At 43.1% G+C, this 25,586-nt stretch overlaps 1 long non-coding RNA gene across 7 annotated transcripts in view; it reads left to right on the forward strand.

The window, feature by feature from the left end:
• The window catches only part of LOC308583732, a 53,767-nt gene that overhangs the window by 21,279 nt on the left and 6,902 nt on the right, over positions 1 to 25,586 (forward strand). For 3 of the 7 annotated variants that reach the window (XR_014006387.1, XR_014006390.1, XR_014006391.1), the window contains exons 4-7: positions 17,071 to 17,133; positions 17,973 to 18,028; positions 20,147 to 20,368; positions 23,830 to 24,410. This is a non-coding gene — a long non-coding RNA (uncharacterized lncRNA). Of the gene's footprint in view, positions 1 to 17,070; positions 17,134 to 17,972; positions 18,029 to 20,146; positions 20,369 to 23,793; positions 24,411 to 25,586 lie in introns of those variants that run through there. The other 4 variants (XR_014006385.1, XR_014006386.1, XR_014006388.1 and 1 more) reach the window with 4 other exon arrangements.

A 25,586-nucleotide genomic window follows, 5' to 3' on the forward strand; every position in this document is an offset into this window, starting at 1 on the left:
ATTCTGGAGCGCCGGATCCTTATCTCTCCATAAATTGCGTAGCCATGCTTTCGCATCCCCATGCAGATGGGACATGATGAACCCCACTCTCTCTTGTTCATCTCTAAAGTCTTTATGCAGCAGTTGCAGTGCGCACAGTACGTCGGCTCTAAAGTTGGGATACTGTTGCAGGTTCCCATCGAAGTGAGAGACTAGCCCGCCTGTCCGTCTCGCCAACCCAATTCCCTCCTGCCGGGGTGTCTGCTTTGTCAGCACGTCTAACCTGACCTGGAGATCCCTGCAGGCGGCAGCTGCCTCCTCCTCTCTCTTCCTGGATGCGAGAACCTCGGCGTTCAGTTGTGCCACTGCTTTTCTGAGGTCCTCTATCTGCTGCTCAGCCGTCATGTCGTCTGCCGTTCGTGAGCTCGCTAGTAGGCACCTGTTTCTCTCCCCTCCTCGAGGCTGTAGATGCCCACAATGATGAGACGGAGCTTACTGTCAGAGCTGCTTGAAGATCCTAGCTCACAGAGTATCACGCTAGCCAGCGATCATTAAGTAAAAGTCTTTATTGAATTACAGTTTCCATTCTCACGCTGCTGCGCGCAAACTCTACGTCTAGTAGCTAGATCGGCGAAGCTCCGTCTGAGTCTCCGCCCCGTGTGCACCAACTTAATATCCTAGCCTTGCTCCACCTTTTCCGCCTGACTGTCCTCCTCTGGGTCCCTCTACCCCCCGGGGCTTCTTCCTTCCGGGATTCTTCTGACGCTGACCCGGACCCTCCTGCCTCCTTGCGCCGGGCTTTAGGACCTGGTTCCCTTTCGGGGCTGCTTACTGCGCCGCCTTCCTCTGCATTTGAACTTGGCGCGCGCGCCCAACCTTCCACTTTCCTCTTAACCGTTTCTTCGCTCCCCGATGGAGGCGTGGCCACTCCTGACTCATGCCCTCCCTCCTGTGGTGAGCTGCCAGCGCTTCCCCCCTGGCTCCCTTTCTCTTCCCTGCTTCCTGGCGGTGACGCTGGTCCCGATTTCCAGCTGCTCCCCCCTGAGTCCCTTCTGGCTCTATCTTCCTGGGGTGCCCCCCTAGACTCCCCCCTTGCCCTGGCCACTGGTGCTCCTTTCTGTGAATCCTCTGATTCACTGGAAAGACTGGGAGATCTCGGGTCGTCGTCATCACTCATCTTTTCTTCTGCCTCCTCCCCTTCGCTCTCTGTCTCCTCCCTTGCCCGTGCCTCTGCTCCTAAACCCCTGACAGTACTGCTCTTACTTCTACAACTATGTAGGATCTATAAGTGAAGGAGAGAGCAGGACTTCAGTAGCAGGTGGTGTCTACAACCTTTATAAGTCCATAAGCCTATTACACTGAAACATAGGCAGCAGTGCTTCTGAATACCAGTTCCTCGAATCCACAGAAGGGGAGAATAGTCCTGCCAGAGGGCTTTTCGTGGGATATGTATGACTGATGTGATTGCAGAAATGGTTAGTGGTTGCTGTGGGCTATGTCCTCAGGAGAGGCATCCAGAATTTTAATCATTACTGAGAGAAGCGGTCCAAATATGTTGTTTTTCTTGCAAAACAGAAAAGTTTAGCACCCATGGAGAGACAGTTATGTTTCTTCAGTTCATGTAGAGTTTCAGTAGAGTAATAGCTTCAAACGCTTGAAACAATATATAAGGGTTAAAGTAAAATGGATGAGTTAAAGTAAAACAGGCCAGCCAGCTCCATTAAGTGAAATGCGTGGGGCGGAGCAGGGGGAGAGATGACCTTTCAAGCAGTCATTGAAATTCAACTGTGCCCATCATTATGCAAACAGTCTAAGAACCGCTCTCAGGCTTGGTCTGAATTGCAAATAGATTTTTTTTTAAAAAAACTGCAGACAGTTCCAAGGTTAGGAGGTTGGGGTATGTGAAACCCGCTTCTGAGATCCTGGACCCAAGTGATGTTCTTCTGCAGCCCTTCCAAAGTTTGGTAAATAACTGGGTGTGGTCTCTCAGTTGTACTACTTAACAGTGTTTGGCTGAAATCTGTAACACTTATTCGGGCCTTATGTCTAAAGAGGGAATTAGAAAGGAGTAGTCAGAAAAAAGGTCCGTATAGTTAAAGCTATGGTTTTTCCATTAGTGATGTATGGAAGTGAGAGCTGGACCATAAAGAAGGCTGATCACCGAAGAATTGATGCTTTTGAATTATGGTGCTGGAGGAGACTCCCACGGACTGCAAGAAGATCAAACCTATCCATTCTGGTTTTTTTAATAAGATATTTATTAAGATTTTCAAAAAAATTACAGAATAAAAAGAAAAAAGAAAAATACAAAATAAAAATAGTTAAAAAACAGTTCAATCTTTCTATCACATATTTTTCATTTGCTTATTTCCCGGACCTCCTCACTCCTTCCTTTTCTGTATTCCAGTTCCAATTGTTAATTCAGCAAATCCCTCCCCTCTTCATTCATCTTAATCTTCAATTTTAAAATATTATAACATTAATTTTTTTACCTATTAATAACCATTTTCTCATATTCCCTTATAGCATTACAGCAAAAGACCACTTAGTTTCTATCCAACATCATTCTAACATTCATTAATTTTACAGTGTTTCTGTAAATAATGTTTGAACTTTTTCCAATCTTCTTCCACCGACTCTTCTCCCTGGTCTCGGATTCTGCCAGTCATTTCTGCCAGTTCCATATAGTCCATCACCTTCATCTGCCATTCTTCCAGGGTGGGTAGATCTTGTGTCTTCCAGTACTTTGCGATGAGTATTCTTGCTGCTGTTGTGGCATACTGTCAGGGGTTCAGGAGCAGAGGCGAGGGCAAGGGAGGAAACAGAGAGTGAGGGGGAGGAGTCCGAAGGAAAGATGAGCGATGACGACGACCCGAGATCTCCGAGTCTTTCCAGTGAATCGGAAGATTCACAGAAAGGAGCGCCAGTGGCCAGAGCGAGGGGGGAGATTAAGGGGACACCCCAGGAAAAAGGGACAAAAGGGGGTTCAGAGAGCAGCAGTTGGAAATCGGGGCCAACGTCCCCAACAGAGCGCAGTGGGGAGGAAGGGCGCCAGGTATCGGGATCCGGCGGCTCGCCGCAGGGGGGAGGGCATGAGTCAGGAGTGGCCACACCTCCATCGGGGAGCGAAGGAACGGTCAAGCGGAAAGTGGGAGGTTGGGCGCGCGCGCCAAGTTCAAATGCACAGGAAGGCGGCAGAGTAAGCAGCCCGGAAAGGGAGCCAGGTCCTAAAGCCCGCCGCAAGGAGACAGAAGGGTCCGGGGGGTCAGCGTCAGAAGAGTCCAGGAAGGAAGAGACCACGGGGGGCAGAGGGACCCAGAGAAGGAGGGGAAGGCGGAAAAGGTGGAGTAAGGCGAGGTTATTAAGTTGGTGTACAGGAGGCGGGGACTCAGACGGAGCTTCGCCGGTCTAGCTGATAAGACGTAGGGCTGCATGCGGCAGTTTGAAATTGGAAACTGTAACTCAATAAAGACTTTTATAAAGTGAACGCTGGCTAGCGTGATCCTCTGTGAGCTAGGATCTGGAAGCAGCCCTGACACATACATAAAGAAAGTTCTATCCTTCTTTGGCACCAATTGGCTGATCATGCCTAGGAGAAAGGCCTCTAGTTTCTTCAGGAAGGTATATTTAAATACCTTTTTCATTTCATTATAAATCATCTCCCAGAAAGCCTTTATCCTTGGGCACGTCCACCAAAGGTGAAATAATGTACCTTCAGTTTCTTTACATTTCCAACATTTATTATTGGGCAAATGATAGATTTTTGCAAGCTTGACTGGTGTCATGTACATCATTTTCATAATATTCTCTCTTAGGGCATTACATGCCGTAAATTTCATACCTGTGGTCCACAACTGTTCCCAGTCAGCAAACATAATGTTATGTCCAACATCTTGTGCCCATTTAATCATAGCAGATTTCACCGTTTCATCCTGAGTATTCCATTTCAACAGCAAGTTATACATCTTTGACAAAGTCTTAGTTTTAGGTTCTAACAGTTCTGTTTCTAATTTTGATTTTTCCACCTGGAAGCCAATTTTCTTATCCAAGTTATATGCCTCCATTATCTGATAGTAGTGAAGCCAGTCTCACACTTTATCTTTTAATTTCTCAAAACTCTGCAATTTCAATTTGTCTCCTTCTTGTTCCAAAATTTCCCAATATTTTGGCCATTTGACCTCCATATTAAGTTTTTTCTGAGCCTTCGCCTCCATTGGTGATAACCACCTTGGGGTTTTGTTTTCAAGTAAGTCTTTATATCTTATCCAGACATTAAACAATGCTCTTCTGACAATATGGTTTTGAAATGCTTTATGTGCTTTAACCTTGTCGTACCACAAATATGCATGCCACCCAAAAACATTGTTAAAACCTTCTAGATCCAAAATGTCTGTGTTCTCAAGAAGCAGCCATTCTTTCAGCCAGCAAAATGCTGCTGACTCATAGTAAAGTTTAAGGTCTGGCAGGGCAAATCCACCTCTGTCCTTTGCATCAGTTAATATTTTAAATTTTATTCTGGGCTTCTTGCCCTGCCAGACAAATCTAGAAATGTCTCTCTGCCACTTCTTGAAACAGTCCATTTTGTCCAAAATTTGCAATGATTGAAACAAAAATAACATTCTTGGCAATACATTCATCTTTATAACAGCAATTCGACCTAACAAGGAAAGCTTCAAGTTTGACCATATCTCTAAGTCCAAACCTATCCATTCTGAAGGAAATCAGCCCTGAGTGCTCACTGGAAGGAATCGTGAAGCTGAGGCTCCAATACTTTGGCCACCTCATGAGAAGAGAAGACTCCCTGGAAAAGACCCTGATGTTGGGAAAGATGGAGAGCACAAGGAGAAGGGGACGACAGAGGGCGAGATGGTTGGACAGTGTTCTCGAAGATATCAGCATGAGTTTGACCAAACTGCGAGAGACAGTGGAAGACAGGAGTGCCTGGCGTGCTCTGGTCCATGGGGTCACGAAGAGTCGGACACAACTAAATGACTAAACAACAACAACAACAAGTCGGAAATGGGGGAGGGCACTCTCCCTTGCTCCCCATGTTTCTGTCTGCTCTACCCCCAACTTTCCTGTTTTGAGAGAGAACATCTGAATGGGTTTTTTTTTTAAAGTGCATTCGTCTGAAGACACTTAGAAGCCTTCTGACAAGTGGGATTCCTCAGGATTCCTAATTGCAAGGAGACTTCTCTGCATTTCAAAGCCCCCTTTAGACTTCCCACGCAACTTGAGAAAGTTGGGGATGGAGCAGGTTGGGCCGGCACACACAAGGACAGTAGGATGGTAGCATGGGGCTGCACTCTTCACCTGACCTTCTTCTGGCTGCTGCTGCATACGGCCATGGAGAGGGGGAGGGGCAAGGACATTGTGGTACAAATCCACCAGTGAAGCCATGCTGGCATTTCCGACAGTGCTTTTGAATTGTGCCAACCTCACCTGCTTTCTCTTATTGGGCACATTACATGAAGAGGGTTTTCATCTCTTTAGAAACCGTGAGGGGATTTGCATTAAGTTTTCAGGACCATCAAACGTTTGAGATAAAGGCAGCTTCAGATAATTTGGGGGGAAATTTGAATATGGGTTGTATGAATATCTATAAGCACCTTGTTCTTTTGTCCCCAAAGCTGAACTCTCATCCCACAGGAATATTTCTTTTAGTTACTTAGGGTTACTCATCCCCCTTTCTGAGCTTGTCCTTTAAGGCCACAGTGAACATGGCAAATTAAGTGAATGCCTGTCTGGGGAAAGTCATAGATTTAACCTATTAATTATTACTTCAACACTATAATTTCAGACTGAATGCAAGAATCTCATTTAGAAAGGCGGTCAGCAGAGGTAAGGTTTAAAGACCTCATTTGATGGGGACCATGTTACATCCTTTGTGCCAATAAATACTTCTGTAATTATAAGCTTGCTGCTTCTTTTCAGTTTTAGTTTGCCTAGTTTCAACTTCCAGCTCTAAAATATCGTAATGCTTTTTCTCTATTAGAAATCTCTCCATGGGAGGCACTTACAAACAGTGATAATAGCAACACTTAACCATCTGTTTTAAGGTCATTCTATTTAGTTTGGCAATCTTGCTGGAAGCCAGGCTTTCCAAGCTATGAATCATTCTGGAAGCCCACTTCTGAACTCTTATACATTTCTTTTCCTATTTTTTAAAAATGCTTTGACACAAGCCCCTGACCTACTATGCCATTAACACACGCTACTGATGAAGATTTTTTTAAAAAAACAACAACACTCTGAGCCAGTTTATATAGAGTGTTTACAATAAGTCACTTGCCTTGAGGAGAAGGTTTTACATCCAATCCGCCTCTGTTCTTCTCAAGTTTCCTAATCAAATAGAAGAATGTAAAGCCTCCGTATTCTTAAATATAAAACTGGTTTAATAAATTACTTCTTCAAAAAACAAACATGGCCTGGTTGAAACCTGGAAGTTGGCTTTATACCCTTAAATTCCCCAAGAAAACTGGCGATGGCACAGCTATGACTTGCATGCTAAGGCTCCATGACCCTGTCACTCCTTAGATGATGAAGAACTAAACAAGTTTGCTAGTATATAGCTTGGGCTCAAATAGGCCACAACTTCATTGATTACAGATGTGAATAGTTTGCTATAGGCATTGAGTGAAGCCATTTATTTTGCTCCAGCCCGTCTGCTGGGAGTAAACCAAGGGTAAACCACATGGGGGGGCCTATGACATACATTAAATAGGTGTCCCCCCTGAGGGGTCCCCGTTGGTGGAGTGTTATGGCCTTAGCCGCCACCTGGGCATCGGATAGAGGCAGCTTCATGCAAATCTCTTTAATGGTGCACCCTTAATCAAGGAGGGGCAGGCAGAGGCTACAAATTCCCCTCCACCCAAGGCTTACCCAATGCCTAGCCTCACAAAGTTGTGATGACTGCTATGAGGTAGGTGAAAACCAAATGGCTGGTGCCAATTTGCCAAGTGGAAAAATTCCTGCCCGGCTCCAAATATGGTGCTAACAAGGTCCTTCTTAGCATGAAAGGAAAAGCGTATGACAAAGGGAGGGAGGGTGGGAGATCTGACAAAATGCTGAGAATGATTTGGCAGGCTATTTATTCCCCTGGGAGTGAACCCAAACATGCCCATTGGCTGGTTGGTCTCACCCTCTGGGGAAGTCTGGCCCCCAGGCCAGTTGGCTACTGGCCAATCTGCAGGTAGGTCTGCAATCCACTGCAGCCAGCCAGTAGGTCGCAGATGTTGCCATGACCAGCCTACAATGCTGTCTGACCATTAAAGGTAAGTGGACTTCTTCCACCACCCACCCATCAATTTATTCACTCATCCACCACCCCACATCTACTTCTGTTATCCACCCTTCATGCCACATATTGGCTGTGGAGCTCCTCATCACCTTTATACAGAGAGAGGTAAGGCAAAGGTAAAAGATCCCTGGACAGTTAAGTCCAGTCAAAGGTGACTATGGGGTGCAATGCTCATCTCTCTTCAGGCTGAGGGAGCCAGCATTTGTCCGCAGACAGCTTTCTATGCAATGGGACACTGTGTTGAGAACCAGAGCACATGGAAATGCCGTTTACCTTCCTGCTGCAGTAGATGATAGATAGATAGATGATAGATAGATAAATAGATATAGATAATTTTTTCTAATAACAATTTTTCTTAACGTATCATTTCCAAATTTACATTGATTGACTTCCCCCCACCCCTCATGGTTTCCATTCCCCCCTTTTATTTTCCTTGCATCCAATTATTTTTCATTACTTAATTTCAAATTCTTTTTCACATCCTAATTTTGCCTTCAATTCAAAAATGTTGCAACAAACCTGCTAATGTTTCCATGTTTTTACAGTGTTCTTAAAAATAATCTATAAATTTCCCCCATTCTTGATTAAATTTTCCTTCATGGTGTCTGATCTTCACAGTTAATTTAGCGTAGTGTATCATCTTAGTCTTCCATTCTTCTTTCGTTGGGGCGTTTTCTTCTTTCCAATTCTGGGCAAGTAGCATTCTGGTAGCTGTGGTTGCATACATAAATAGTCTATTTTGCTTCTTGGCACTTCATCTCCTAGTATTCCTAGTAAAAAGGCCTCTGGTTTTTTAACAAATGTATTTTTAAACATTTTTTTTCATTTCATTGTATATCATTTCCCAGAAGCCCTTTGCTTTTTTACATGTCCACCACATATGAAAAAACGTATCTTCTTTATCTTTACATTTCCAACATAGGTTAGATGAATTTTTATACATCTTAGCAAGTTTTACTGGAGTTGAATACCATCTATACATCATTTTCATATAATTTTCTTTTAGTGAACTGCATGCCGTAAATTTTAAATTCTCTTTCCACAGCTTTCCCCATATTCAAATGGTATGTTATACCCTATATCTTGTGCCCAGTGTTTCATTACAGTCTTAACCTCTTCATCTTTCGTCTCCCATTCCAACAGTAGTTTGTACATTCTTGATAAGAATTTCTCATTATTTTCCAATAATTCCTTTTTGAACTTTGAGAATTCCTTCCCAAAGCCCATCCCTTTATCACCTCTGAATATGTCAATCAATTGATGGTATTGTAGCCAATCTGTTAGCAGACATTTTATATCATTATATTCCTTCATCTTTAACTGATTTTCTGGTTCTGTTAACAGATCTTTATATGTTGCCCAATTTCAAGTTTTCCCTTTTCAAAGATATTGCTTCCATTGGGAACACTGTGACGAGTACCAGAGCGCACAGAAATGGCATTTACATTCCCGCCACAGTGGTACCTATTTATCTACTTGCACTGGCATGCTTTTGAACTGCTAGCTTGCCAGGAGCTGGGACAGAGCAACAGGAGCTCACTCCGTTGTGGGGATTCAAACTGCTGAACTTCTGATCAGCAAGCCCAAGAGGCTCATTGGATCCCCCCCCCCCCGGGCTAAACTGTGAATATTATTCTGGAACAACAAGTATGAGAAACCTTTTTTACTTAAAAAATGCATTCTTCATTTTATGGCAAAGCATTAATGTCAGTTGTGCAATCTGGATGCAAGTATGCATTGCCTTGCACTTCAATAGGAAGAAAGGTGCATTAATATTCACTTTGGGAATGGTTTAATGATGAGTGATTGATGCATTGCCAGCTCATAAAATCCGATCAGTATCAGCTCATTAGCAAGAAGTTGAACTGTATGCATTGTTTTGATACACCCACCCACATCCACATGATAAACAACACTCAAGACGGAGCCTGCTTTATTAAAACATAAAATATTAATTCTGAAAATCAGTCTTCGAAACTGAGATATTGACTACATAATTCCATTTTCTCCTTATTCGGATGTTGATGTTGAATGAGGAAGACATTTTGCAAATGACTGATAAATGGTGAAATAGTTACAGTGGTACCTCGGGTTACAGACGCTTCAGGTTACAGACTCCGCTAACCCAGAAATAGTACCTCTGGTTAAGAACTTTCTTCAGGATGAGAACAGAAATCGCGTGGTGGCAGCGGTAGGCCCCATTAGCTAAAGTGGTACCTCAGGTTAAGAACAGTTTCAGGTTAAGAACGGACCTACAGAACGAATTAAGTTCTTAACCCAAGGTACCACTGTACAGGTATCACTTTACCCATAGTCACATATATTCCAGTTGACCCAAAATGGAATGACGGTCTCATTCACTAATCCAAAGAAAACATCTCAAAAAGATGCATTGGGAAGAATTCAATCTAGCTCTATAATAATTACTCCATCACTGAAAGCTTCTTAGCTTGCAAGACAAAATGATTCCTTCCAGGAGTGCCAACCTGAATGAAATATGGGGCAGGGGAAGGTAAGTCCAGCCCTGCATAATTGATCACATGTTGTGGCACACACTTACCATTTCAATGGCAATACTTATCAACTTTGGAGGGCTCAAGTCCCCTCAAATATTTTATGGGGGAGGGGAAAGGACCTTAGCCCCTAGGAGGTGGCTCCTATGATCCCTTCTCTCTTCCTCATGCTCACTGTTCTGGGGATTTTCCTTACCTTCCCTTTTTTTGGGGGGGGGAGGGCTGTGTGGGGAGAAGCTTGGTAACCCCATTGCACTAGTGGAAGTCTTTGCTAATTGAACCCCACAAACATGAATCCCGATGGGAATCTACCTGCAGCAGGAGTGCTCAAGGGGGATTATCTAACTGCAGTGGACCTCATGTAACTCTGAACAGCTTCATTCCAAATCCCTGTTGTTTCCGGGCAACTGCATGAACATTCCTAAAGAAATCTGAATATTTCTGAACATTCCTAAAGAAATCTTGGGATCTGAGAGAAACATATAGGAGGTTTCTTCCAGATCCCAAGATAAAGCATATGGAAGAATGAAGGGTCATGTGTGGTCTGCTGCAATTTTCCAGCCAACCAAGAGTTAACCTTGTTTACTTAACCATGAACTGTAGCAAACCTTTATGCTTTTTTAAAAAATGTATAGTTTGAAGCTCTTTTCTTTCACAACATAGCAGAATATCATCTGGACTAGCAGTTCACAAAGTGGGCAATAATCCCCCCCCCCGGGGGTGGGGTGGGAATTAGCTAGGAGGGCACTAAGAGGCCAGGCGAGATGATGCTGAAAGTGCAAAGACTCTGGAGCTTTGCAACATGAGTCTCCTAATGTCAGTTGAGGATCTCTCGCTTCCAGCAGAGAGAGTGATTCATATGCACATTGTCAAAGAGAGAAAGCATAGAAGGACAGGCACAAAATGATCCTATTTGAAAGCCCCAAGGCCTGTGGAAGGAGTGCTTTGAAGAACACAATGACAATACAGTGGAGTTTAATATGACAGAACTGCCAGGGCTGGGCAACTTCTTCCATGCCCAAAGTGGATTCTTGGAGGCCTCTTTAGGCTTTAAGCAGTCAGTTAAAAGCAATTCTCTTTCATTTCTGACAGGTTTGGGCATGTAGACCCATTAAAACGAGCTCAGGTAAAACAATTGGCAAAACAGACTGTGACCCAGGCAGTTTCCACCTCTTTTTCTCACATCGTTTAAACTTGTAAAAGCTTGCTTAGTTTTCTTCTTCTTCTTTGGTCAAAAAGCTTCTTAATCCTGAATCTGATAAATGCAGTATTTTCCCCCCTTTTCAAGATGAATTAAGCCTTCTTCCCTGAAGATATAATCAGCAAACGTAAAGAAATTTTGCAACATGAAGCTGATTGTGGCTACAGTCCTATTAGTGTGGCCAAGTACAAAGAAAGAAGCAACCTTTAGTCTTGCAGCAACCTTTCGTTTTTTGCGTAGAAGGAGGGCCCTCATTAGGCGTAGCCTGTGCAGCCAGCTAAAACCTCCTGAAATTCCCCCTTCTGCAGAACAATTAAAGCTTCTTTTGCCTTTGGCCAGCCTAGGACATTTACCTGGGAGACCCATTGAACTTAGTGGGATTTACTTCAAAATAAACATTCCTAGCATTGCACTGTTAGTGGTGTGCAGAGTAATTCAAATCCCAATTTACTATGCTGGAGGGGGATGGAGCGGAGGGTTTCTTCCGCCCAGACTTGCCCAGATCAGCCAACCTCTGCTGTGGGGCAACTCCATCATTAGTGGCTCAGCCTTGTCAGAGAGGAGCACCCCAACGCTTTCTCAAACATTGAACAGGTAGAGCCTACCTACAGCCAGCAATATTTCCACCAGTGGTAGGTACTAGAAACCGCCCAAAATAGGGCATTTCAGAGGCATGGAGAGGACAGTGCTGGTCCAGCATATGATTCACCCTAGAACCAGCAAGGAAACATTTTTCCTGTCCTTCTCTCCAACTTCCACCCTGGCAGCTATGAATGATGGGGATGTAGATTCAGCGCCGGAATAAGGGTGCTGTGGGCAGTTCTGCTACACAGGGCACCGAGCCAAGGGGGCACAAAACTGAGAAGATTCATAATTGAGAAGATCCATTTGGAGGCACAAATTTTGGCCTTGCACAGGGCGCCATGTTACAAAAGATAACCTGGTGGAGGCAGCCAAGGCTACACTGCCCTGCTGCTGCAAATCAGGAGTTTGGATTGCCCCTCTTGGACTGCAGTCCTACACACGTTTACTGTGAGTCAACCCCATTGAACTCAGTGGGTCTTACATCTGAGCAGACTTGTGTAGGCCCACACTTTAACTATTAGGTATTTTAGGTATAAACTAACTCAGATAATAGAATAATAGAACTATAGAGTTGGAAGGGACCCTGAGGCTCATCTGGTCCAACTCCCTGCAATGCAGGAATACGCAGCTGTCCCATATGGGAATTGAACCTGCAACCTTGGTGTTATCAGCATCATGCTCTCACCAACTGTGCTATCTCACCCAGGTCTGATGAGTTCACTGTTTGTGATAAGCTTCTTCTTTCACTGTATTGAGAGTAAAAACAGATACAATACTACGAAGTAGTTAAGATGTAAGTGATGAAGCCATGGTGGTCTTTGACATCTTTGTATTTTTGACTGATTTGGCGGAACACAAACAGTAAAGTTAAAACGGCCCTTTGTTTGATCCTGGAAGCAGCAGTAAAACAGAATGGAGGAGGTGGCCTCTACAGAAGGCTGCCTGGGAAAAGTATATCTGCTCAGTTTTATCTGTGATCAACAGTTCCATTTTGTTTTCATCCCATTTTCATCTAATCTCGAGAAATTTGATTGAATGTTGCCGCGTTTGTATTGTCTCTGTGCAAACCACTTAGGGACTTTTATTCTATTAAGCGGTATCATTTTTAATTGCTAAATAAATGCAATATAAAATCTTGGAGGCACTTGGAGAGGAGGCAGCTGCTCATATCCAGCCTCAAGGCTCCTTTGCTCATCCTCCTCTCCTACCTATTCTGGCAAGCAAGACACTGAGCATAGCAGGGCTTTCCAAAGGGGAGGATGAAGGCTCTAAATGGCTGCATTGTTCAAGTAAATGATTTAGGTTTGCCAATGGAGAAAAATGAAGGGTTTCTGCACCTTTAATTGTTTTTCAGAAGATGAATTCATGCTCAGGGTTGGTCCCACTGTTGGGCAGAGTGAGGCAACTGCCTCAAGCAATGGATGCTGCAGATTGGAAGGCTTTTGGGAGCCTCTAAAGTAGCTTGAAGTCCTCAGTTACAGTGAAGGATGCTGTTCCATCATCTGTAAGGTTTAGCTGCCGGTCCTTAAGCCTTCTATTCAGTTGAGGGCACCATCTTGTCCTTCAATGAAGGGATCAAGATGTCTTAGACAAGCCCTGAGTGAACTTTAAGAAATCCCCCACCCTTTCTCATGTGTTCGCCTATTCATCAAAGACAGCTCCATTTGGTTCGCGTTAGAACGGGCTTGCTTAAGGGTCAGGGAGACAGGCATGGTAATGTATAAATGTCTGTTAAAAACTCACACCTTCAGGCTTTCATTGCCAAAATGATCTTCAACCTCAACTATTCTCCGCTCCTTTTCTCTTGGGTGTATTTGATTTAATGAACTATGTGACGAGTTACTGTAGGCACTGTGGAAACACATTATCGCCAGTACTACCACCATCACCACCAGGCAGGAAAGTAATTACGTGACAGCATATCTCTGTGAAGAGAGGCCCTGCTTTCTTCTGTGTGGAACATGGTGGACCTTGGTGGTACCAGAGGGAGAGGCAATGCTCTCAGGACAAGTAGCTCCCTCCTTCCTCCCCACTGCTGAACCCTGTAATTATTTACAGGGTCACTTTTCCTATATTGAAAGTCACTTCTCCTATATTGAGATTGGATTCTTTATTATCATCTATCAGTGTCGAAGCAGAAATGTTTAAATAGAATAGAACAGACAAATAAAAGAAGTCTGTGTGTGATCTGAAGCAGGAACTCAGGGCCTAACCATGTGTCAGGGTATTTGTGGCACACAGTACCTCCGAGTATATTCTGGGCACTAAATACCTATTCAGTGGCAACTGGGCATGAAGGAAGTACAAATCCCAATAGAGAATTCAAATATCCCCCCCCCCTTAAGGATTGTGTAGTTTGAATGACAAATTTTTCATTTGTGAGACTGAGGCCACATTCACACCATACATTTAAAGCCTGAAGATACCACTTCATGGCTTCCCCCAAAGAATCCTGGGAAATGTAGTTTGTTAAGGATGCTGGGAAAGTCCTTGGTATGCAATCTCCCACCCCAACATAACTTCTGTCTCACGGGACTGAGCTACAGTTAATTGGCTCTCATCCACTACTTCCTCAAGATGCTGGTGCAGCACCTTCACAGCTTCATAACAGCACGACACTTTTTGTTAATGTCTGCACATCAAGCTGGCGTTAAAGGCGCAGCTACAATAGACGGTTAAAAAGTTGGCCACCTGCGTTGGCACAATCTAAAACGGAGTTGAGCAGAGAGGCTGCACTGCCTGCGAATGGAGCCAACCCACCTTTGCTGCTTTAGTCAATTAGCTGCGGGTGAAAGAACAGTCAAGGTCCACTGGGTGAGATGCTGGAGGTCACTACCTGAGCAGTGCTGTGAATGCTGGGCAGCGAGCCAGCGAAACTTTGAAATGGAGGCAGCTAATTAGCTGCAGGTGACTGCGAGGAAAAGTCATTCAAACCCGGAGTCCCCTACAGCTGGGGACAGATGAGAGCAGATGGGCATTCCAGGTCTACTCTTGTCGGCTTCACTTCTGGGCTTACTGCCACTACGTCGGCCTCTCCACTTGCTTCCCACCCCCATTTTATCATGTAATTTACAGCATCTTGCTGTGCTGGTTGTAAACACGATGAAGCAAGTGTAGCTAGTGCAGCAAAGGCAAGCTGAAACAGTAGCTCAGAGAGCGGCAACCGCCTCTCTCCATCTTATTTAAGGGGCGCCTCCCGTGTTAAGTGTTCAGAGTCAGTTGTGCACATAGCTGTTGCTTGGGATGTGGGGAAGTGCTTCCAGATTTCAGCTTCTCCAGCCCCAAATGCTGAAAAATGAAATGAGAAACACCTCACAAAAGAGGTGTCTTTTACATAGGTACAAAAGAGGTACTGATTATACACCACTGATTTTGCAAGTTACTTTGGTTGCTTCCAGATAACTTGTTTATTGAGCACTTATCCCAATCTCTCTGCACAAAGTTTTTTTGGGGGTGGGGTGGGGTGGGATATGTCTGCTGTTAACTGAACATCCATTCTGATTTGTTTGCAGGAGGTTAATACAAAATTGCCTAAAGCAATTGTTATCCAACGCTTTCCAGGAACATTTCCTCATTGCTTTCCGTACCTTACATATGATTTTTTGGAAACAGGTTTTGGTTGTACAAGAACACCATATTCACTTTAATCGCACAACTTGAATGTGCCAGGACCCAACCGTTTGCCACACCCTGTGCTAATTTTGTTACAACTGCATGATCAGATTGGGCAATGAGAACAACTGACACCTGACTTGCCGGTGTCAGACACAGGTTTGGTTTGGACATATGACATTTTAAAAATCTGGAGCCTTCATTCAGGATAGGCTGGGGAAATTATCTGAAAGGCAGTAATAATGTGTCAAAATCTGTCTTCCCTGGCCATTGAGAAGCTTGGATGTGTTTTCTCCAGTGGATAAAATTCTAGAGATATTGGTATCTTTGCCCAGTCACAAATGCACAAGGGTACAATGCAAGCAGATTCAGATCCAGATTCACAGCAGCACCAGTTCGCACCTCCCAGATCCTTTAAAAAATAATTGGGCGTCAAGCCTCAAAACCCACCCCCATGGAATAAAGACACAATGGAAACAGAATTTAGTTTAAAGGTTAATGGGCAAATTTAGGCCACAACTTTATTGCGTACACAGGTGTGACTGGTATTGGCTTAGGCATTGGTATCTAATGACTATAATTGGCTCCTGCCCACCCAGCAGCAAGCCTGCAAAGGGTAAACTACCAGCAGAAGGAGCTCCAACAATGGCTATTGACTGGTCTCACCCCTGGGGTTCACGAGGGTCCTGGCATGGCCCTAGCCCCTCCCTGGGCTTCGGATGAGATCCAGACCCCCGGATTCCTTTAACGGAATACCCTATCACATGGAGGGGCAGGTGATGGCCGCACCTCCCCTCCCCACATTCCCCTAAACCAATGCCTAACCGCCTAACCTTACAAAGTTGTGACAATTGCTAAGAGGTAGGCAAAAACCAAGTGGCCACTGCCAATCTTCCACATTGGAAAAAATTCCTACTTGGCCCCCGTTCCAAAAAATGGCAACCAACCAAAGTCCAAAGCAAAGCCAGACACCGATCTAACAATGGGTGGGTGGGTGTTCGGCAACACGAAGCAAGAGACAGGCACATGTTGCGTTGCTGTATATATACTTACCTCGCGATCATGCCAGCACCACTGATTAGCCCAGGCCCCTGGCGTGATCGCAGCATTACCGACCAGTTGTGGGGCCAAAGCCTCCAGGCCATTTGGGGGGAGTTCTGAGGGTAAATCCTCGGGTAGGAGGGTCCAACTAATCAGATCCTAGCTAAATGAACCACTTTCAAAAGGAAAAGGCCTTCTCTTTCAACACCTTAGAATTGTTCCTCCCAGATGGAATTGGTTTCATTCCTCACCTGGCTGTAATTCTAGATCATTCCAGAAGCTTGGATGCAGGAAGAAACCATTTGTTATGCTTGCCTACTAATAAATTAATAGCAAACTCATTCCCCAAGTGCTGACTGTATCAGCAGACCTGCAGTAACTCCAAGGTTTGCAGGAGAATAAATAGGGGGAACCCCCTAAAAAGGATTAAACATGCTCAGAGGCCACAGTACATTCAGTATATGTTGGAGGTGGTTTGGAAAATTGAGGTGGTGGTAATGGAATGGAGTATGGCAGAAAGGGGCATGGTTGGCAATGGTCATAGAGCAATGGTATGTTGCAGGTCTCACTCTTGCTGATGAATTTTCACTGTTCCCCATGAATGACTAGGTCGTTCTAAAGCTTAAAGGCATCATAAGATGGCATAGCCCACAACAAGCACCTGTATGTGGGGTAAATCTGGATAAGCTGCTATAGGTTCAAATATCGTCTCTCCATAAAAGATGTTGGCTATAGTTTTTCATATATATTGAGTGTGACTCTGGAGAGGATGCACATATATAGTGTATGTAAAGCAGTGTAAGCACAGCGTTCTTTCTGAAACATGCATTGCTTGACAGCACAATACTATATTTGGCTACTCAAAAGTAAGGGCCATTAACATCAATGAGACTTCCTCCAAGGTACGCATGAGTAGGATTTCCTCTTCACCTTTAGTAATAGTATTATATGGATTTTTAACCCACACTTCACTGTAAGTCCCAGGGTGGGTTACAACAATACAAAAACACAATATTAAAAACAGTTAAAGCAATTTACAATCAGAAGAATAGGGTGGATCCATATAGATACACCAGGTTTCAAAGGCAAGGGTAAAGAGATGTGCCTTCAATATATGATGCAAGATATATAATGAAAGTGCTGGACAACTTGTGGAGAGAAAACTCCACTGCTTAGGAGCTGGCCATGGAGAATGCCCTCTCCAAGCTGCCCAAGGGCAGTAGAACAGCCAGAAGAGCCTCCTTTGTTGATCTTACCACTGAAAGGGTCTGTAGGGAAGGAGGCAGATATTTAAGGCCTCTGTCCTTTGGGGCTTAATCTCCCTGATGGCATTTTATGCAGCTCACCTTTCATCTCTTGGAAGTGTGTGGCTGAGTTGCAGCTAAAAGTAAGCAGTAGAATTCTGAATCCAAATGGTTATTAAAGTTCTAAGCCAAGCCACGAAGACTAAACTCTGATGCTTGGAGGGCAGAAAGCATTAAATTTGGGCATCTAAACATAGTGGTATCGATGCATTCTTCTGAGGCCACTTTCTGACATTAATTAAATGGATTCACTAGTGCCGGTTTTATTAGAGAGGAAGATGAGTGAGCTCATTTGAGCGCAATATGAAGTGACTTGAATCTTTGCCCAGAATGCTAATGGAAGCTTTTTGAAATCAGAAAAGTAGATAATAACATTTTATTTAATTAATACATATTTTTTTCTTTCCTCTTTCCTCCTTGCCCTTCTGTACTTGAAGATGTGGGAGAATATTAAAATCAAGGCTGGCTCGAAGCATTTGCAACTTGACTCAGGGTGACTTTAAAAGCATACTTTAGATCCAGTTGCATGCCTGGAGATAGCTTTATGTGGCTGTGATTGCTTCATCGTTTGAAATAGACAACTTCCAGAAGCTCCCAGTCTCAGCAAGTTACATTTGGGAACTTTTGATGTAGATAACAAATGATACGCCATCCCAGATGAATGGGTCAGGGAAACTTTTCCAGCCTGAGGGTCATGTTCCCTTGTGGGCAACCCTCCAACAGAGGTCAAGGAGAGAGGAAAAAGTGGGAAGAGCATGGATGTGACTCTTCCAGAAAGATACATATTAGCTTGCAAAGACAGGGGGTTCTATACAGACAGAGAGACATATACAGTCGTACCTCGGAAGTCAAACAGAATCTGTTCTGGAAGTTCCAAAATGTTTGGAAACCAAGGTGCAGCTTCTGATTGGAAGCCAATCAGAACCCGTGGAACCGTGTTGAATATTTGGGTTCCAAAGAACGTTTGCAAACCGGAGCACTCTCTTCTGGGTTTGCGGCACTTGGGAGACGAAATGTTCGAGTCACAAGGCATTCAACTTCTGAGGTACGACTGTAGACTTCTCAATCCAGGCAAGGAAAAGGCCTCACAAGCCAAGTACCCATTCCAGCAAGGCAAAAGGACTCAAGGAAGACACAGAGCAGGGCCAGTGAGGGGTGTGGCTTGGAGAGAGAAGGGAGCAACATCATGGCAGGAGTCTAAGGTGAAGCTGTGCAGCTTCCTTGTTATTTTTGCCATTGGATGCTGCATGTTGTTTAAGTAATATTGTTACATGCATAGTATTGAAATGTGGTTTGTTGTGGTTGTTTTGCCGTGCTATTATAAAATGGCCACTATGTTGTTGTTTTACTATGTTATTATGAAATTGTTTTTGCAGTGTTTGTTTGAAACACATCCCTTTCTTTCTCTAGTAAGCTGTTTTGAGCATGATTTTTTTTTTTTTTTTTTTTTGCAGAAAAGTGGCATACAAATATAATGTAAAGAAAAAAGAAAGCAAAGGAAAAATATGTGGCCTGGAAGAAAGGGGTGTCACTTGGGAACAGTTCAGAGAAATGGATAATGAGGAGGGGCTTACAGCAATTTTCATATACAGTGGTACCTCGGGTTACAGACACTTCAGGTTACAGACTCCGCTAACCCAGAAATAGTACCTCGGGTTAAGAACTTTGCTTCAGGATAAGAACAGAAATCGTGCGGTGGCAGCGCAGTGGCAGCAGGAGGCCCCATAAGCTAAAGTGGTGCCTCAGGTTAAGAACAGTTTCAGGATAAGAACAGACCTCCAGAACGAATTAAATTCTTAACCCGAGGTACCACTGTAGCTGGATTTAAAATGGCCGGCCCACATTTCTGCTCCTCATTTGAATCTACTTTTTAAACAGAAAGGGGTGGAGTGGGTATGGGGCAGGCTTAAGCACGTTCTGCCAACGCACGATGACCCAGAACGCATCCCCCATGAAATATATATACTGAAGGGGAGAACAATCAATGAGCTGGAAGGAAAGGACACAAAAAACATGTTTAATAGTAAATCTCCGTGTGTGGCTTGCAGCATTTTTGAGATCAGTTTTGTCTTGTTATCCAACCTAACAATGTTTCTCTGTTTGTTCTTTAGCTGCACTGGTTACTAATTGCACAAGTGTTTTGCAAATACTTTAATGGCTTTAGTAGATTAAATCTTTGGTAATGTCTCTGCCGGCAAATAAAACTCAGTCGTTTGCAGTGCTGGATATTATGCTGTTCATTTCTAACTGCTGCACTGAGAAGTGGGATTACAACAGTTTAGGAAGCTGCAGAAAAGTCAGGCAAATTTTAGAATTTTACTAAAGCAAAATAGTAAGTGAAGAGTATTCTCAGGAGCAAAGAGTTCAAATTCCTGTGTGAAAGGAAACTTTCCTCAGAAAGGAAATTGCAGAACAAGGCCATTATTTTAAATCCCACATTATTAAAATATTTCTTTTAGGAATTGGATTGCTTTGTATAATAAAGCCTTCCAATTTCACACACCGTGAGCAGTCCATTTTAGTAAGCCTGAACCTTCTTCCAAGCTCCCTGCCTTTTTCTTTTGCATGCTCCTCACTTCCTATTTTTTTCCTCCAACTCCTTTTTCAACAGCCCACACAACACCCCATCTTACAGCTGGGATTTGTCTCCTGTATGTGCCTGTATGAAGGCGGCAGATATGGTATGTGACTAGATGCCATACTGCAATGTTCCACCACTCACTACTAGGCAGAGGATCACAACCGCCTTGTACTCAAACTGGAAGAGGATTTCCTGCCACCTGCATGTGGAGCTTTACTTTGGGGGGGGGGTCACATTCCTTCCAACCACTAGGTAATGCTACCAAGTGTAGCTTCTATTGACTTTTTTTTTTTAAAAAAACTTAGTACACCAACTAAAATTATCTCCAGCTTGCTCTTATGAAAACCACCACCATGTTTCCTTTTTACTTTTGTTCTCTACCTAACAAAAAACCTTTGTGTTTTCTTAAGGCTAGAAATAGATCTGAGTAACAGCTGGATTATATATTTTCAAAAATGTTGTGTGCCTAAACCAGTTACTTTGTGCTTCTTTCTCCTGATGATCCCAAGTGCAGCCTGCACAGCACCCAGTGTAGCCTAATCCAATAGTCTGCTACCTCCTCTTATACAGTCGTATCTTGGTTCTCGAACGGACTCCATTCCAGAAGTCCATTCGACTTCTGAAAACGTTCGAAAACCAAGGTGCGGCTTCCGATTGGCTTCCTGCACTCAACCGGAAACCACAGAAGCCACATCGGACATTTGGCTTCCAAAAAATGTTTGCAAACTGGAACACTCACTTTCACATTTGCAGCATTCGGAGCCAAAATATTCGAGTCGCAAGGTGTGACTTTATACCATTTTAAGACTGTGTCTGTGTACACACCATACATATAAAGCACCTTGTAGCTCTGTGATGGGTAAACTACAGTTCCCACGATAGTTTTTTGGGGGGAGGGAAAATGCAGTCTATGACTAAAGGCAGACTTTTGACCTCTCTGTGTGTTAATCACGTGAAGGGGGCATCGTGTGACTACAGGGAGTGTGGATGTGCTTCTGCCCCCACCCCAGACATCCATGCATTGACAGGTTAATATTGCGATACATATTTCTATATCTCATTTCATTACTTTGCAGCTTTAACAAAGCTTATTCTCAAAGCAGCTCTGGGAGGTAGGATAAAACAAGGACAATCAAGAGCATGCCTAAGGGGGGGATTTGAACCCAGGTCTTCCACATCAGCACCCAATATGCTAATCAAATGAAACCCCCCAGGCTTTACTTGGACATATTGTTTTATTTATGACACAGGTTTTTTAAAAAGTTTGGACACTAAATGAAATGCCACTTTGTTGGATTCTATGGCTTTCTTTTGTTCACTTTGATACTTACTTTTAAAGAAAAAATTACTTAACATTATTCACATTGTTTAAAGCTGTGACTGTTCATTCTGCAGAACAATACATCCCCATTGTGTTAGATACAGTTGCTCTAGATAATAATACATCTGATCATTATTTCAGCCTATAAAATAATATTTATCATAAAGCGTCACTTCTGCCCACCTTTCCTTTTCTTAAATGCCAGCATGACATGGGGAAGAATGAGCCAGCATTGTCTTGGTTAATGCCGTCTCGGGATTTTCTTTCTTTCTTTCACAAGAGCTTATGAGCTTCCAAAGGCTTTAATTAAATATGGCAGGGCAGCAGATGTAAAAGGGAAAACACACACGCCCTTCCCCACCATGAAGTCCCTGAGAGAGCTTAATAGGACTTCGGGGGGACTAATATTCTAAAACTAGACAAGTTTCTGATGTTAAACCCTTCACACAAATGAACAATTTTGGTCTTGAAGCTGGCTCTCATTTTGCCTTATATTCATTCTCTAGTCTTAAGCTGAGAGGGTTTGACGTTTTTTGCCTGCTATCATGATTTCTGTCACGAGTCTAACATCTCACAGGGTGGAAACCAAAGTAGCACTAATGACAATGTTCCATTGGTGCAAGGATTTCCGCTTGCACAGTGGAACATTCTCCCCCTAGGCTCCACCTCAATCTCTTTGTGGAGTCCCCCCAAGCCTCTGGAGCAGATTTGGTGAGAGTGTGGGGTGCATATGGGGAAAGGGGAGTCCTGCTGGGCAAGTGAAAATCTCTGCACTGATGGGACACATTTCTAGAATACCATCCATTAGCATTTTTCCTCAAAGGTTGTTTTTTTTTATAAATAAAAAATATAATGATGATTTGGCACACACACAAACTTCACATGTGCCAATACAGTTCAGATTTCTAGTACACCCTGATATGATCATGGATAAAAGAAATGTACAGGAATGTACAGGAATAGGTCTCCAATATGTACTGTGAAGGATTCTTCTGGTCAGACTTAGAAGGTCTGCCTGCAAACATCAAATAGATATCACTCACCTTCAAAAAGTATATGTATTACCAGCCTTTTCTACCCCCAAAATATGGAATTTCTTTTTGCAGCTGTGGAACCTTTAAAAAAAAAGAAAAAAGATTAATATAGTGCACTTTACATAGCAACCAAAGCCAAAACAGTGTGTTCTTGCCATAAAGACTTCACATTCAAAATTTCAAGAGAGGGAGAACAAATAACACATGGAGCAGAATTATACCAAGATTTAATATTTATTTCATATGCCACTTTTCTATTGAAATAATATTCAAAGCAACATACAAGAACAGAGAGGTGGGGAAGGAGAGGGCAAGAGAATAGTCAACAACGAGGTGGAATGGGAGATGGAAAGTTATGAACAAAGTGTTTCTGTCAGGCATGAGAGACTAAGGGTGGATCTACACACAGCAAAAAAAAGGCTATAAATAAGTCAGAAATTAAATCATTATAACAAAAAGGGGGGAAATGCTATGGGAAATCACTTAGAAATTTTATTTTTGCTCTCTGGAGCCACCTGGTGTTGCATGTTTATAAAGCATTCAAAATCCTGTTTCTTGACTAATGTAGCTGAGTCCTAAGTCAAATGTTTCATGGGAAAGCAGTCTTTTGAGGAATAAGCAACAAAGATGGCCTCTTGTATGGCAGAGGTGGCCCTCCAGGTATTGCTGGTCTACAAGTCCAGACTGGGCTGGGGATTATGAAGGTTTGAATCTCACAACATTGGAAGGCCACAGATTTCCAACAACTGGTGTAGGTGTTGTGGGGAGGAGGGTCCAGTTATGGAGGCTCTTTCAGGTGCTTACATCAAGACTAGCACAATATGTCAACCCTCAGCAACCTTCTAATTATTTCCAAAGCTTCCTCCTCCAACTTTCCTTCTTTATGGCCTCTCAGGTCATACTGAAGGCCACAAAGATTCTGTGAGCAAGGGGTGAATAGGCCTCTTCCTTTTGGCAGCAAGTCCGGGTGAGAACATCACCACAATATGATAAGTGGCTTTTGTAATTGAAGAAATGGAGAAGCGAGTCATTATAGCTTTGCCTTTCTTTCCTCTAGGCAGGCTACTAGAAGTTGATGTACTAACAAATTGGTCCAAGAGCTCATAAAACAAAAGGAGGCATTATGATGTCATGGGGCAAGTTCTGAGGAGAGAGAAAAAGGAAACAGCGGTAAACAGAAGCTCGGCCAGTGACTCATAAAACCCCAGAGTAGTTTTAGAGGAGGAACAAATGACTCATGTGGCTTACAAGCCACAATTTTGCATGGAAAAGTTCCAATAATGCTGCCCTCTTTCAGAAATCATCTTCTGTCCTTTCTTTAGAAAGAAGAGGGAAGATCAAACTTTCCTTCTTTTCAGCTCTGTGAAACCTTGGCGCCTGTCACCATCCCAGGAGACGAGCGAATCCTCTTTGACGACTGCTCTCCAAGTAACTGTAGCTCCTTCAGAGAGGGATTGGATCTATTGGTTCTCACCTGCTGCTTTCTAAAGCAGTCATTAGTAATACACACAGGGGAAATCTGGTTCTACTGCTCAGGCTCAATTCTATCACCCTTCTGCTTGAGAAATAATTTCTTAGTAGGGTAAATCATCTGAAGATATAATCTGTGGATGCATCCTGGCGTTTTAGCAGGTCTAGTCATGACACTGGACAGGTTGGAGGAAATGCCTCAAAAACTAATCCTTTGGACTCTGGGTGTTCAGCATCTGCTGGAGAGCAAAGGCAGCCTCACTGATACCAGCAGCCCTTAATATCCCAGAAGCTTTGGCATTATTATCTGATGCCCAACTTTTTAAAAGTTTAGGGAAGTTTTAAATGTTTGATGCTTTATTGTATTTTTAGTATTTTGTTGGAAGCCGCCCTGAGTGGCTGGGGAAGCCCAGCCAGATGGGCAGGGTATGGATGAATGAATGAATAAATAAATAAATATAAAAGAAAAGTTAAAATTCTTTAATTATTTTTGTGTGTGTGTGTTTTTAAAAAAACTAATTTAATTGTAAGCCAAATTGGAGGGATTTATATCCTGAACAGGTTATAATACTATTGTATCTCGTCCTAGATCCTTATGGTGAATGGCACATAAGAAGCATAATAAATAAGACTGGATTTTTTCTTATTTAATTACTGGCCACAGAGAAAATCTAAGCTGTAGCACTGAGGTTATGTGATTATCATTAATATTGATTTACACAGTCATACCTTGGGTTACAGACGCTTCAGGTTGCGTTTTTTTGGGTTACGGACCCACCGAAACCTGGAAGTACCGGAACGGGTTTCAGCGGTCGCATATGCGCAGAAGCGCTAAATCACGCTTCGCACATGTGCAGAAGCGCCGAATCGCAAACCGCGTGTGTGCAGACGCAGCGCTGCAGGTTGCGAATACTGTGGGTTGCGAACGTGCCTCCCGCATGGATCATGTTTGCAACACGAGCATCCACTTTATACCACTCACATGCCAAAAAAGACATGGTTGTTATACCCATATAGGAGAAATATTTATCATTATTTTGTGATGGAAACCCTTACATGTAATAAGCATTTACAGCGAAATGACACCAAAGCAGAAAGAGCTAACCAAAGTGTTTAATCAATGTTTGTATTTATTCTTGATTTATTAATTAAATATTTATACTGCTTAATATAATAACAATAAACACTTTAAGCAGTTTACACAGAAAATAATAAAAGTGCAAGCATTAATGTTCAATCAAATTCCTAAATAAGTAAAATGCATGTTTAAGTAAAAACAGAACAAAACTATATATTGTAGTGAAAAGTGTAAGACCTTTCACCTTCAAAAAACTTTTTTGCTGTTCTCTGTCAAAATTAACTTAGCAGGAAAATATAACAGATAACATATTAATCTGGGAATAAACAACAAATCCACCTCCCCTTTTTTGAATAGCTGTCTTATTTCTGATTAGTCACATTCCTTTCCTTGCCATTCCAATATAGTTCCTCTATTATCCACCCCCTTTCCCCAACTTTGGGTGGGAAGACCATGTGATTTATGCCTCCGTCATTCTGTGCCTTGCCATCCAAGCATATGCTTTATGGTATCTGATAAGCTTTGAAAGCCATTGTCGTTTCTAACCCTCCAGTGCCTTGATTGCTG

The sequence above is a fragment of the Podarcis bocagei genome, assembly GCF_964188305.1.
Source record: "Podarcis bocagei genome assembly, chromosome: 3".
In the NCBI taxonomy this organism is placed as follows: Eukaryota; Metazoa; Chordata; class Lepidosauria; order Squamata; family Lacertidae; genus Podarcis; species Podarcis bocagei.